This window comes from Carcharodon carcharias, chromosome 32 (genome assembly GCF_017639515.1).
Source record: "Carcharodon carcharias isolate sCarCar2 chromosome 32, sCarCar2.pri, whole genome shotgun sequence".
NCBI lineage: Eukaryota > Metazoa > Chordata > Chondrichthyes > Lamniformes > Lamnidae > Carcharodon > Carcharodon carcharias.
This window is the reverse complement of record NC_054498.1, coordinates 19797399-19813199: the sequence shown is the minus strand read 5'-3', so window position 1 is coordinate 19813199 and position 15801 is coordinate 19797399. Positions and strand designations below refer to the sequence as shown.

The 15801-nt window shown below is 41.2% G+C and overlaps 1 protein-coding gene across 3 annotated transcripts in view; it reads left to right on the top strand.

Annotated features, from left to right (window-relative positions):
• tbc1d2b (TBC1 domain family, member 2B) overlaps positions 1-15801 on the top strand; it is a 136066-nt gene that overhangs the window by 53072 nt on the left and 67193 nt on the right. The window lies entirely within an intron of this gene.

The following is a 15801-nucleotide window of genomic DNA, read 5'->3' as shown; positions in this document are numbered from 1 at the left end:
AAATATGCATAAATGGGTCTTTTTCTGATTGTCAGGATATGATGGGAGGAGACCAGCAGGGGTCTGTGCTGGGGCCTGCAATTTATATCAATGACTTAGTTGAGGGAAGTAAAGGCACGGTAGCTAAATTTGCAGATGACACAAGATGGGTAGGAATGTATGTTGTGAAGAGGACATAAGGAGGTTACAGATGGAACAGGTAAGTTGAGTGAGTAGGCAAAAATCTGACATGTAGGAAAATGTGAAGTTGTTCGCTTTGATAGGAAGAATAAAAAAGCAGAGTATTACTTAAATAGAGAACGATTGCAGAATTCTGAGGTGCAGAGGGTTCTAGGTGTATCTAGTGCATGAGCAACAAAAGGTTAGTATGCAGGTACAGTGAGTAATTAAGGCTAATGGAATGCTATCCTTTATTATGAGAGGAATTGAACATAAAAGTAAGGATGTTATGCTTCAATTATACAGGGCATTGGTGAGACCACATTGAATAATGTGTGCAGTTTTGGTTTTCTTGTTTAAGGAAGGATGTAACTATGTTGGAGGCGATTCAGAAGAGGTTTACTAGATTGATACCTGGAATGAGCAGATTGTCTTATGAGGAAAACTTAGATAGACTGGGCTTGTTTCCATTGGAGTTTTGAAAAGTGAGGGGTGACTTGATTGAAGTATATAAAATCTTGTATGGTATTGGCTAAGAGGAGATTTGATAGAGATGTTCATAATGATGAGGGGACTGGATAGAGTGGATAAGGAGAAGCTGTTCCCGCTCTTAAAAGGATCAAGAACGAGGGGGCACGGATTTAAAGTGATTTGCAAAAGGAGCAAATGTGACTTGAGAAAAAACTTTTCACACAATGAGTGGTTTGGGTCTGGAATGAACTGCTTGGAAGTGTGGTGAAGGCAAGTTCAATCGAGGCATTCAAGAGGGCATTAGATGATTATTTGAACAGAAACGATGTGCAGGGGTATGGGGAAAGGCAGGGCAATGGCACTAGTTCATAGTGCTCATTTGGAGAGCTGGTGCAGACACGATGGGCCAAATGGCCGCCTCCTGTGCCATTAACATTGAGATTCTGTGACAAGGTAGACGTGGAAAGGATATTTCCTCTGGTGGGTGAGTCCTGAGCTGGGGACACTGTTTTAAAGTTAGAGGTTGCCCTTTTGGAACAGAGATGAGAAGAATTTTTTTTGAGGGTTGTGCGACTTTGGAATTCTGCCTCCAAAGGTAATGGAGCCATTGAATATTTTTAAGGTAGAGGTAGATAGGTTCTCTTAGGCAAGGGAATCAAAGGTTATGGGGGTAGATGGGAATGTGGAATTTGAAACACAAACAGATCAACCATGATCTTATTGAATGGCGGAGCAGGCTCAAGGTGCCGAATGACCTACTTCTCTTATTTCGTACGTATGCTTGTAAGTACTCCAAAGTATTTACTTTGGTTATGGGTAATCATTTGAGCTTCAAGTCAATGTGAATTTTCTACTTTCTCAACAATCATCCTAATAGTGTCTCTCATGGGGAAGTCTAGAACTAGGGGGGCACAGTTTCAAAATAAGGGATGCCTCATATAAGACAGAAATGAGGAGGATTTTCTTCTCTGACTGTCATTAGTGTTTGGAATTCTCTCCCCCTAGCCAGCAGTGGAGGCTGGGTCAATAAATATATTCAAGGCTGAGTTGGACAGATTTTGATTGGCAAGGGAATCAAGGGTTATAGGGAAAGGCAGGAAAGTGCAGTTAGTTCACATCAGATCAACCGTGATCTTACTGAATGGCGGAACAGGCTTGAGGGGTCGAATGGCCTACTCCTCCTATTTCTTATGTTTGTACATTCTAAGTGAGATTGCCAGTTTATGGTAAATATGTAAACTTAGTGTCCTAGATTCAAATGTTCAAACTTATCTGGAAAGGGAGGCAGCATATTGTTGCTACCCAGTCTCAGAAGAAATGCATTCAGGAATGCACAAATGGGCAATATTCCTTGAAGTCCTTTTTCTGTAATGGACAAAGTTATTTGCTAAATACTGGAGCAATTTGTTTACGGATGCTTCAGGAAATGTGATCAACAAAACCACAACTGCAACAGGATGTGTTGTAAAGGAAGCCATTATCTGTTTGTAAGGTGGCAACTTTGAGTGCTGAATGTTAAGTGGTGACAGTTTCTTATAGATGTTTTGTATTTACTCTTTCTCTCAAGATTTCTAACTAAAACATTTCATCTCCTCAAAAGTGATGCATTAATTTCATGAATGTACATTTAATGAATGGACTTTCCACCGTTTTGCTGTGAAATGTGATTCGATACAGCTTTTCTAGCGAAAGAGAGAAGTCCCTTTGCATGGAAACATTAAAGCTTTGGAGGATGCTGTTGAAACACGTCAGTCAAGCAGCTAATCGATGGAAATCTGTTTTGAGTAATTCTGCTCTTCCAATTTTAAAGTACATATTTTAGAAGCCAAAGAAAACCAAACTGAGAGTTTTGCATTTAGGTGCTTCAAAATTCTTTTCCCCATCCCACTTCCGTCTAAGGAAATGTGCAAGATGCCAGAATTGGAGGAGCAGAAGATCCTGGGGGTTTGTATGGTTAGTGGAGGTTATACAATGGGGAGGGTGGAGGCCAAGGAGGGATAGAGATTAAGGATGGGAATTTTAAAATCGAGGCATTGGTAAACTGAATAAATATAGGTTTCCAAGCACAGGACTGATAGTTGAACAAGGCTTGATATGAATTAAGATGTGAGCAGATGTTTTTTTTTTCCCTTCTTAGCTTGGGGACACTGTTAGTTGTTTAGTTCACTCAACAATAACAAAAATTTGAACCAGGAACCTTTCCAGTTTTTGTGTACACATCATTTATCCACTGAGTCATCAGGCTGGCAACACCAAATCATTGCTTTGCACATGTGCATAGTTATTTACTGGGCTGCAGGACGACTGGACATGAAATTGCACTCGTGTTAGTATTTGGTGAAGCCTCTAAATTTACAAGCTAGCGTGGCTTTTACTGAAGGAGGGCTAAAGAAAGCTAGTGAGTTGCTTTTGATTTTCAAGGGCAGTTTGCAGTGGAGGAACCTGAGAGAAGATTGCCTTGTGCTTATAAAATAATAATCGGAAAAAGAAAAGGGTAAAACTATTCTTAATGTGACTGTTCAAATGATTCATAGGTCAAGCTGGTCTAGACGACTCAATGTGTAATCATGATAAAAGGGTCAATTAATTAAAAACAATCTTTTAAATGTGAGCATTTGGTGAAGCATAGTGGCAACCCACCCAGCCTTTATGACATAAAAGGTATGTAAATTCTTTTAAAGCACTCAGCAAGGCAAAACTGAAGATCTGCCCTTGGTTCCCCAAGTTTCCATGTCATGAAGCCAAGTTACAATATTTAATCTTCAGCCCACTACCCTGCCAAATGCCATAAAACAGTCACATCCTCCAACAGTAACCATAGGGTGTTGCAGCTTGTGCCCTTAATTTGATACCATCGCCCATGCTGCTGTGTGGATGGAAAGAGACATTGTCCAACCTCAAGATGGGATCATTTTTGCTCTGATGGTGTTTTGGGTTTAGACTATGATCTTTATCTGTTGTAAAAGTGGCCTTTTCAAACTGTTCCTGATTCACTACTTCAGTGTTGACCTTGTGCACTCCTTTTAAAGCATGTAATATACACACTTTTTAGTGATCTAGTTAAGAACCATACTATGTAGAGTTTCCATGACCCTACAGGCTCAGGTTTGGATGAATTTTCAGTGCATTTGGCAGGGTAGTGGGTTGAAGATTAAATATTGTAACTTGGCTTCATGACATGGAAACTTGGGGAGCCAAGGGCAGATTTGCAGTTTTGCCTTGCTGAGGACAATTGTGCATGCAACCGTTAAGACTAGCTTGTGATCTTGCGCTGTTCTATTTGATCTGGCAGATTGCCCTCCTTTGCAAAGATGGAGGGGTTGCCATTTGAGAGTTCTGAACTGCAGACATCTGTTTCCAGACCACATTTGTTTCTAATTTAAGATATTTGAAAAGCTACCAATTATTTAATGGCTGCAAGAATAGTCCAGACTTGTAGCAAAGCCTCAGGTCCAAGCTGGTCAAAAACCAAAGGAAAACATTGGAATATTAATGCCAAGCAAAAACATCAGAAGAGTCCTACGGACTCAACGTTAACTGTCTTCCTCTCCGCAGATGCTGTCAGACCTGCTGAGTTTTTCCAGCTGCTTTTGTTTTTGTTTCAGATTTCCAGCATCCGCAGTATTTTGCTTTTATTTTGGGATATTAATGCCTTTGATTTGGTTTGCACAGAAAGGTAGATGTTTATTCAAGAGCAGATTCCATTTAGCAGCTTCCTCTAAACTGATCTGTTTTATATCGGTGCAAGTACTGGGCCAGCTAACAGCTGAAACTGGTTATACTGTTTTCGTCTAGTGCGTGTGTGAAGTTAGATTTGCTTTGCCTCACCACCATGTGACGGTGTTTGCCAGCAGTCCTGTTGATACCCTAATCAGAAAATGAGTGTTAAACTAATCAGCTTCTTATTATGGAGAACTGATAGATGGCAGATATTTAGAATAGAGGAAGATGGGATTACCATTCTTTCCCCCCGTCACCCAGGGTTGTCGAAGGTGATTGTAGCACCCTCGCTGCCACACTGGCTGGGATCACCCTGAGGAAAATCAGAATCTGATTTATATGTGGAACAGTGAAAATAGTAACAGGGTCAGTGGAGATGGACATTTACTGTTCCTTTCTCTATGCAGTGCCTTACATCGACCAGACCTTAGTCCATCTGCATTAATTGGTCCAAATCTCTTAAGATAATCAATCCCCTTTCTACTTGTTAGCCTCACATTATAGCTTTTTGTTGTCAGTAAATTTATTAACAATGCAGATACTCTACTCCATAATATAGTTTGTTATCCGGCACTCTACCAACCAGAATTCTCTATTAACTGGAATTCTGGGGTTGGGTCTTTTTTTTTGACTGGAGATGTCAAACCCACCAGTAATTGTTATCGGCAGCCTGTCCTCGCTGCAGCCCCAGCCTCCTGCTGTTCCGAAGCACCATGTTCCCTCCACACCGCTCACTGAATTTGCTGCTACCGCACCCCTCATGGACCTCAACACCCGCGTGATCAGCCTGGAGCTTCTCTGATTGGATGAAAACGTGGAATTTAACCTTATGTTTTAGATAACCAGCATATTTGATTAACTGGCACCTCCCACTCTGGAGCATGCCTGATAATAGAGATTTTCCTGTACTCTCATATCTCGAAGCAGCAGCAGTCCCAGGACAAAGTGCTGTGGAACTCCACTGGTTACGTTTTTTCCAGGCCCGGCATTTTTTTCTCTGTCCATTACTGAAGTTGACAATGTGCTGGCCATTTCATTAGCGTTAACCTTTCTTTCAGTGGCTTTTCCAAATCCCCCTACTCTGGATCAACTGGATTACCCTCTCATAGCGATAATCTTCTCAAAGTTAAACATCTAAGCCATATTTTGAGAGCTGCTTTACAGAAATTGTTAATCTTTGTTCATCCAGTTTAGCACCCAAATAACGTTGGGATTTTCTGTGTACTCGCCCTAAAGGTCAGTTGGTTAAAGCAGTAAATAATGAACCAATGCTAGGGCTGTTCCTGTAGGCCTCAGCATTCCTGGCCTATGGATGTAAGAATCAGCCAGGATTTGCACACTTGGTTGATATGCAGTGACGTCTGCTAGAAATCTTCTTGTGGGCATTAGATAAGAACAGAAGAGACTTGTCTGTGACGATACTTGTGATTGACTCGCTTACTTTTACTCTCCACACTGAGTATTACTGGCACTAATCAGCAAACCACAACTCAGCAGATCTGGCAGCATCTGCAGAGAGAGAAACAGAGTTAAATTTTCCAGTCTGCTTCTGAAGAAGTCATCTTGAAATGCTAACTCTCTTTTTCTCTCCACGGATGCTACCAGACCTGCAGAGTTTTTAAAGCATTATTTGTTTTTATTTTGGATTTCCAGTATCTACAGTATTTTGCTTTTATATTAAACCACCTTTCGAACCTTGATAGAAAAGTCAGGAAACCCAAGTAACAGTACCACCCCAGGCTATAAAATTGGTCCAAGACACAATTGATCTGCAGCCTAAGCCATTTCAATTAAGTTAAACAACAGTTAACACTGTTCATCTTTTGCTGGACAGCTCGAAACTCATTGCATTGTAAAGTTAAGTGTTTGGTTTAGAATTGAGAAATGGGATTGGGGCTGCCTGAAGCAGACACTGGGATTGCCAACAGATTCAGACTGGGATTGGAAACTAGCCAGGAAGGATTTTGTTTTCTCTGTTGCTGTGCCTGGTTTTGATCAGAATTCAGGCTCTGTTTTTCTTTGTAAGGTGATCCCATTTGGTCAGAGCTGCTCAGCTCACAGCAGAAGAGCTATTGCTATAAACTGTGATATCACCGACCCAGCAAGTGTTGTGATCTGTCTGCATTCACGCTTTTACCTGTCTTCTGCCCTTCCTGTTTCTCACCAGCTCTGCTACTGTTGCTGCCTTTCCCCATTGTCCAGTTGACCTGGTACCAGGCATATTGATTTGGAAATGGTTGCAAGTTTATAGCCATTGGATCTCTACTTTCATGTAAGCTTATTTGTGTATCAGTTGGGCATTAATTGTATTTAGGTGGTGGGTATTAATTGGGGACTCTTTCAGACCACTCCTATATGGGCACAGAGTCCCCAATTAATACCTCTGCCTCAGCTCATCTGAAGTATTCATTAATGTTTTTGTTACCTCTAGACTTCACTATTTCAACGCGCTGCTAGCTGGCTGGCCACATCTACCCTCTATAAACTTGAAGTCGCTGCTACCCACGTCCTAAGCCAAACAAATGTGATTAAAATCAGAGATGCTCTAGAGGCCAGAATTGGAGGAGCTCAGATTAGAGGGCTGTAGGGCTAGGAGATGGGGAGGGGTGAGGCTATAGAGAGATTTGAAAACAACAGTGACAATTTTAAAACTGAGGTCCCGTGCATTGACTCCCGAAATTAAAACAAAAAATGCTGGAAAAACTCCGGTCTGGCAGCATCTGTTGAAAGAGAAACCGTGTTAACATTGAGTCCGTATGATTCTTCAGACTCTTCTTTTCAAGTCGTATGGACTCTAAACATTAACTATTTCACTCTCCACAGTTGCTGCCAGACCTCCTGAGTTTTTCCAGCATTTTCTGGTTTTATTTCAGATTTTCAGCATCCACAGTATTTTGCTTTCATGGACCGACTCCTGGTTGAGCAGTGCCTCAGATTTAAAAATTGTCATTGCTATTTTAAAATCTCTCTAGCCTTACCCCTCCCTATCCCCTAGCCCAACAGCAGTCTGACCTGTGCTCCTCCAATTCTGGCCTCTAGAGCATCCCTGATTTTAATGTCACTGGTGGCCGTGCCTTTAACTGCCAATCCATAAGTTCTGGAATTCCTTCCCTAAATCATCTCACTTTCCTCCAAGATGCTTTTAAAAACTATTATTTTGACCAAGCTTTTGATCATCTGCACAACATCTCCTTATGTAGCTTGTCCAATTTTGTTTGACAAGTTTCCTGTGAAGTTGCTTGGGATGCTTTACTATGTTAAAGGTACTATACAAGTAAAAGTTGTTGTTTTACAATCATTTTGATATATATGCTAAGCAATTCTTATCTACTTTATTTGCTTTGACAATCCTTGACAGGACTGTGTGTGAACTTTGACCACTATAAGAAATACCTCTGATGAAAGCTGAGTCCATGTCATGAATCTTTCAGTCTCAGAGGAAGTGCCAGTTTGATATGTTTTGAAATTGGGTTTCATTCTGACACCGCTAGAAATAGAGGCACTAGAACTTGATGAGCAAAATAGGACTTTGGAAAACCTTCCTCTTGTCCTTGCACTCTCTCTTCCTCATTTGCTCCAGCCTCTTGGTTCTAATCTTTGCTCCTTTGCGGAACCTGTAGCCTCTCCCCACTCCTCCCTCTGCTGTCGTTAGCAAAGTCTCGCCAATAAGTTTTCTAATAAGGGACAAAAACGGCTGAACTCTTTCCTAAGGAGCAAAAAAGTTTAGTTGATGGTCATGACATATTTTCCAGGTGTGTTGAGAAATGGGCCGAGTGCAGCTTCATATTTTCTCCATTGATCTCTCTCATTTCCAAAACATGGAATGTGACTTTCCAGAAGTAGTAAATAAAGAATTCCCAGGGTTTGTCTGTGTATTACTAATGTAAGACCAAGAGCCGGCTATTCTGACATCCCATGACACCATGGTTTGACAACTCCATTCCTACCATCACAGGTGCCAGTCTTCAGCCAATTTGCTTTACTCCACATGAAATAAAGATCAGCTGAGTGTATAGGATACAGCAAAGGCCCTGGATTCTGACAGCATCCCAGCTGTACTGCTGAAGAACCAGCCACACCCCAGCCAAGCTGTTCCAGTACAGCTGTGACACTGGCACATACCTGACGAAGTGGAAAATTGCCCAAGGATGTCCTGTCTACAAAAAGCAGAACAAATCCAAACCATCCAATTAGCGCCCTATCAGCCTTCTCTGGATTGTCAGCGAAGTAATGGTAGGGATGGTTGAGTGTTATCAGGTGATACTTAATCACCAGCAACAATGCCAATCTTTACATTGACCAAGAATTACCCTTTTAGCTGCTGTTTGCTGATTTGGATGCTGGTCCAACAGAACTGATACCAGATTTATCCCAGAGATTTGGTCCCCCTTTTGCTAATACAAACGATTTATAAGATTGTCCCCGGCTGGAATTTCACTGCTCCTGGTCACCTGATGAGATACAAATTTGTAAGTATACTTCAGTATATTTCAGTGCAATGTCTCAGACTAGGAGGCTAGGAATTCTGCAACAAATAACTCACCTCCTGAATCCCTAAAACCTGTCTACCATCTACAAGGCACAAGTCAGGAGTGTATTGGAATACTCTCCACTTGCCTGGATTGGTGCAGCTCCCACGACACTCAAGAAGCTTGACACCGTCCAGGACAAGGCAGCCCGCTTGATTAGCATCATATCCACAAACATTCACTCCCTCCACCGCCGACACACAGTAGCAGCAGTGTGTACCATCTACAAGATGTCCTTCAGGAATTCACCAAGGCTCTTTAGACAGCATCTTCCAAACCCATGACCTCTACCATCTAGAAGGACAAGAGTAGCAGATACATGGGAACACCACCACCTGGAGGTTCCCCTCCAAGTCACCCACCATCCTGACTTGAAAATATTTCGCCGTTCCTTCAGTGTCACTGGAACTCCCTTCCCAACAGCACTGTGGGTGTACCTACACCACATGGACTGCAGTGTTTCAAGAAGGCAGCTCACCATCACCTTCTCAAGCGCACCTAGGGATGGACAATAAATGCTGGCCCAGCCAGTGAAGCTCACATCTCATGAATGAATAATTTTTAAAAACTCTAATGTTTGCTAATTTTAATGTTGCTGAATTCTTTTGCAGCTGAATTCTTGTTGAAATGAATCTTATATAGGTCTCCCCAGATTCAGTGAGTAGCTGAGCCAGTAGGCTCCAGGGGTGATTCTTAGCCTTGGCTCAGTTAACTGATTGCAACCACAGCTACAAGGGCTTTACAATTGACTAAGAGGGCATAGATTAGGAAGGTGAACATCAAGCTGTGTTCAAGTGTCTACCTGTTCTGTGAGTCCTGCTAGGAGTGTGGGTGAGAGCAGGATCAGACAAGGCGGCGATGCCCCCAGCGGTCAAAGGGCCAGCTATCATTCATTATCAAGGTTCACATGAAGAATGGTCACTTAATTAAGGAACTGAGGGATAGTTAGTGTCTATGCGATTCTATCTCAGTAAGGAGTCAATACATTCAGAAGAGGAGGGGCGAAGTGCTTTGTTTTAATGGTTTTGCTTCACTGCATTGTAGTTAGCTAAAAAGGCAGGTTTAGGGCTGAATTTTAATTCTGAAGTTTTGTCCTCAAATATTTCTGTAATGTTAAAAAGCTGCCTGCAGCATTGGTTTTTAATTAGTTTTCCTGATGCTCTGTGGTCATTGCATGTTTATTACAGACTCTAGGACACACTAGTAGTCTTCATTTCCCAACTGCTGAATTTAGTAATAGTGTAGGCACTGGCAGCATTTACAACACTGTCGAGAGCTGATCAAATTCCTGTGTGTGTGACATCGCAATCGAAGGCAACAGGGTTAATGGTGGGGAGGGAGGAAATCAGTCACCAGGGTCTTCGGGAACTTACTTTACCACTTGTGCAGGTCAAATAGGAATTTCTCAGAGCTGTTCCTCATTTGGTCTAAGACCTTCCTTTTTTCACCTTTCCCTGGAGAGGGGGCGGGGTTGAGTTTAATGATGTAAGCAGGTAGTGTCAGATGAGATTGGTTATAATCTTCATGGACCAGCTGGCTCTTTCCTTTGTCACATGTCCCTATTTAATGCAACTAATGTGACAGAGGGAGTCTTAAGCAGCAGCCAATTTTTAAAAAATGTAAAGCCATTGTTGGTAAAGTCTTCTATAGGCAAAGCATTGGGGTTGTCTCAACCTCAATCTGTGTTTTTTAATCTCCAACTCGATCATTTACCATTTAGATGTAAATATTTTCTGTCACAGTGCAGTGATGGTTATTGTATCTAACATGACCACATAGTAGGAGAAAATTTGAGCTGTTGAAATAACCTCTAGTTTTGTTTGGGATTACCTGAAGATGAAGAGGAAGTAGCCCAGTATTTTTTGCAATTTGTCCTCATCATGTAAGCGTTACTGACAAAAACCATAATTATTGCCCATTCTTGTCCTGTTTGAGCGCTGGCAACTTGTTTTTACAATGTAGTAGTTGTTGGGCCATTTTAGAGGTCATTGCAAGCCTCCTACTCACCCACGTTAGTAGGTCAGCTACATCCTTCTGGTGCAGTACACACCAAGATGATGAAACCACATAGTTGCAGCATACAATCCTACGGCACTGGGTTCAACACTTGGGTTATTGAAAAAACAAACTCCAGTCCCAACTAACTACTCCCTTATATATTGCTAAAAAGTGAGACTTTTCACCTTGCACTCATCAGGACAAATACAAGAATGCCAGACTTCAAACATTAACGACAATTTATACTGCAGGAGAAAAGGGTGCTGATTGGCTAGCAAGTCAAATCTGGCTTAGGCGTTGCCATGGAGAAAGCAACGGGAAACGATAAGCTCCTGGGTAATTCAAATAAGGCACAAGGCTTGAACAGATTCCTTTTGTTTGCAGAGAACAGGTCCCTGAATATGAATGTATATAGTTTCTAGCAAGCGTAAATGAGCCACATTACAAGCTCAATTGATCATAAATTGGTTGTTAGTGTAGCTATTAAGACACTCAAGATTATTCAGCAAGTGCTGCCCAATTGTGGAATCACATCTAACAGGCATTTTGTTATGGGTTTTGCAAGCTTGGGCTGGTTGAGTATGGACTGTACTCTGCTTATTATGAACAACTGAAGGAACACGCTGTTTGATTCAATCAGCTAATCATTAGGATGTATGGCCTACATACCTGGCATCACACTGACACTGAAATTCATACATGACGTGACTCAGTTGTGTGGTAGGCAAAACTTCTTTTTGGATTGATGACAGCATCGTCTTAGTAGAAAATACCACTCAGGTAGCCACTGCACAGCAGCGTGAAATGGCTTGCTTAATCTGTTCAAATTTTTTAAATACTTTGCCCTTCTAAGGTAATTTAAGATAGGGCACTTTTCAGCTATAAAAATGGCAGTCTTTGGCCCTTTAGCGAGTTTGCATGATACACAGCAAACAATTGTTCTTGTTCATATTCACATTCTGTACTACCAAGCGACTGTTTATTTCTTGCTTCACTTTATGGGGCTGTTCTTTTATTCCATTCACCTTCACATTTTCTCCCTCGCTGCATTCTTTTTCTAATTTCTTTCCCCATTTCTTCACTCAGAGGGTTGTGAATGCTCAGCCATTGAGCAAGTTCAAGGCTCGGGTCAATAGATTCTTGGGCAATAAAGGAAACGGCGATAGTACAGGAAGATGGAGTTGAGGTAGATGATTATGGATGATAACACAAGTCACATTTTAAAGGATACACCAAAGAGGGGCATGTAGTTCTGTGTAATTGCTGCAGCTGGATATTCATTACTGAGGTTCCTCTAATAACTTTTTCCTGGATCCTTTATTGGAAGCAAGTACATTTCGCCAGTGTGGGACACTTGATTTAATTATGTATTCACAAAAATTGCATTAGGATTATAATAGCTCTTGTAATATCATGATTCAGCCCAATGTTTGACTTGTTCTATTATATGTCAATACTTGAGGAATAATTGGCTATGCCTTTTCTCTTTGATGCGCTACCCAGCTATTTAAATTATCAATCGTCAAACAATTGCATATGTATGACCCAGTTGCTCAGCAGCTTAAAGAATGAAATGCTGAGCAGAAAAATACTTTTCAACTAGTGTAATATAGTAGCAACAAGCCCAAGCCACTGGGAGTGGGGTTATAACCAGGGCTGTGTTATGCAATGTTCTCTGATGGTCTACTTTTTCTTTACTCTTGTGATTAAACCAAGCTGCGAGAAGCAGTGGAATCTGAAAAAGTGACTCAAATTGCGTAATGAGTTGAACAAAATAAAGATGTGGGCCAGACCGTGGCAGATGACATTTAATGCAAACAAGTGTAGAGTACTTCATTTGAGGGAAAATAACTGACACACATGCCACATGAATAGTGTTACAATAGTTAAGGGCAAACCTAAAGAGATCTAGGGATCAGTAGATTTCAACACAAAACATGTCCGACCAGTGCAGAGCAGCAGTCAACATACAGAACACTGTTTAAACACTATAGCCAAAATAGCAGGATATAAGACAGGCAATCTTGATTAAATTGTATAAAGCTCTGTTGGGGTTGGGCCTTGTCGACTTTAGAGTGCTGCAGGTCACTGCAAAGTGGAACCATTGGGCTGATCCCTAATGTTAGGGTCTGAGCTATGAGGGAAGACTGGAAAAGTAGTAAATCAGGACATCCCACCCTCACTGGAAAAGCACCCTGGGATGGTGATGAACTGGGAAACCCAACAAACTGAATTGGAAGGTCTCCAGAATTCCTCAAAATCCGAGGCGAGTGTGAAATAAGGAAGGAATACGGCAGGAGATATAGCCAATCCTGTAACTTGCCTCATCTGGTTTACTGGATATAGTCTCCTATTTTGAAAAGGACATCAGCAGACCCGATGCAAGTGGCTTAAGTATCCCTAAATTACAATCTGTGTGCTCATTGAAATATTTTATCAGAGCGATTTGGTCCTTGTGTGTTTCACTCAGAAACACCTTCAACAGACTAGATGATGCTCTTTAAAGCACACATTGTTGATTTTAATATTTACGAAGTTCTTTGTTGCAATGAAAGACATGCGAGAAGCACTGCTTTACAAAGCCCTGAATTGACTTGGTTTGGTAAAAGTTGTGGTGTTTTCTGTCTCCTGTGATCTGTTTCCCTGAAGCTGCAAACTGGGGCTGTCTGTAAAAACATGAGCTCCCAGCCAGCTGGCTCATTATGGATTCTGCTGATCCTTGCCTTTTTGAAAAAAAGGAATTGTCACTTGGACTTGTTCCTTCTGTGCATTCTCACTGTCTTATTTGGGACTTAGTGATTTTTGGTAAATTGTAAGTCCTGTGCTGTGTAAAGTTTTTACTTCATACCTGAGATACTCTCATATTCTTCATGGTTCCCAATGTAACATTTCTTTGCTTCCCATACTCAGTGGCATGAAAACTCAGATTCCTGAGTTGAATTGTGATTTGGATTATTCGGTACTTCTGAACTGTTGTGTGATCTGTTACCTTCTCCACAGATCTGAACTGCAGATCAGTTGTGCTCATTCCACAATGTTTGGGTGCGAGTCAAATGCTAACGTGAATCAAAATCTGATCGATGGTGATGCAATCTGGCATCCCTCACTGAGTAAATGTAAGTCCCTCCATTACTTTCTTGGGCAGTCTCTTCCTTAAGTTGCTTCATAAGCAACAACGACTGCATTTATGTAGCACCATTAATGTAGTAACATGTCCCAAGGAGTTTCATAGGGGTGTAGTTAGACTCAGATTGACACAGGGCTAAAGAAGGATATTAGGAGTGTTGACCAAAGCTCAGTCAAAGATGATGTTTTAAAGAAAATGTTAAAGGAGAGGGCACGGAGAAGTTTAGATGGGGAATTTAGAGTTCAGGGCCAGGTGTCTGAAGGCACTGCCGCCACTGGTGGGGCAAAGAAAATGGGGTATGCACAAGGTCAGAATTGTAGGAGCGCATGGTTCTCTGAGACTCTTTTACATTACCGTGATAATGGAAACTTATCATAAAATGGGATGGGTCCAACTCTTCAATTGTAAAACTCATAAATAAAGAAGCTTTCTAGTTCTCTTCCACTCCTTTCTCTGCTTGTTCCAACCACGTCAACTTAGAATATTTCCCCAAGATAAGCTGTCACACATTAGCAACACTACAGCAGTCATTTTATTTTAAAAGGACTTAATAATTGGCTGTAAAGTTTTCTTGGGGCATTCTGAGGACCTGTAAAGGCTTCTATAAATGCAAGACCATTTCATCTCAAATGAGAAAAGCTTTGTATACAGAGGCTTGTTTAATTTTTATCAGTGAGAGTGACTGAATGATCACTAATACCTGCCTATTCTTAATGTCAAAGGATGCAAAGGATTTAAACTGCACTGATCTGTCTAACATTGTTAATGTATTTGGTACACAAAGGTGACAGATCAGTACTGGTCCATGGAATGCTATTCTTACTGTATTAGTGTTGACCTCACCATGAGGACAAAAGAACTAGGAGTAGGCAATTCAGCCCCTCTCATCTGCTGTGCTATTCAGTTAAATCATGGCTGATCTGCTTGTGTCCTTAATTCCATTTTCGTGTCTGTCCCCACAAAACCCGTGATTCCCTAGTGGATCAAGCAACGCTAGTTCAGGTGTTTCTAGAACAAGCCATCCTTGTGGTCTTGCTGTGACTAATTTCAATTCTGGCTAAATTTTGGCCATTTTTATGATTGGAACCTTGTGCATTAGAAACTGGGTTCATATTGTCAGGCTACTTTAGTGGTCATAAGGATTTGAAGTTAGAAAGTGGAGACCTTTATTCCAACAGAAGTGAAAGAACCGTTCGCTACTCCACTATATCCATTTATGAACCTTGATGAAATACTTGACTGCAGTGAAATCACAGATCTATTTGATTCTTTGTGTGCATGTATGAACTATCACAAGATCTGTTCAATAGTAAACCACAGTACATATCCTGGATGGTTTCCTCTTCCCAGCATTTTTTTTTTGGAAAAACATACTTTATTCTTAAAAAATCTGGAAGAACATTCCAAACCATTTCAAAATCACCATCACAAAAGTACAATCAGGTTCAACTTTTACAACATGTATCACGAGATGCATCAATACAATCAATGAATATTACAATTATTTGCAGACATTCATTTTGAGCTGTACAGCCCGAGGGGCTCTAAACAGTTCCCAGTCCCTCTGCACACTGTGGCAGAGCATTTTGAGGTCGATCATAGTGCTGTACCGCTGTCTTATATAAGATTAGCCAAGTCAACTTCGGCTGGTGATCAAATCTGTGTATTTTCTGGTCAGTGTGACTTGCTCAGCACAGGAGATTTTGACTTGGGATTTAATTTTTTTGGCTAAGTAGGAGGAAAATGAAAAGAAAGTGGAGAAACCAGTTGGGTCATGTGTGAAGCAAGAGTGGTTAG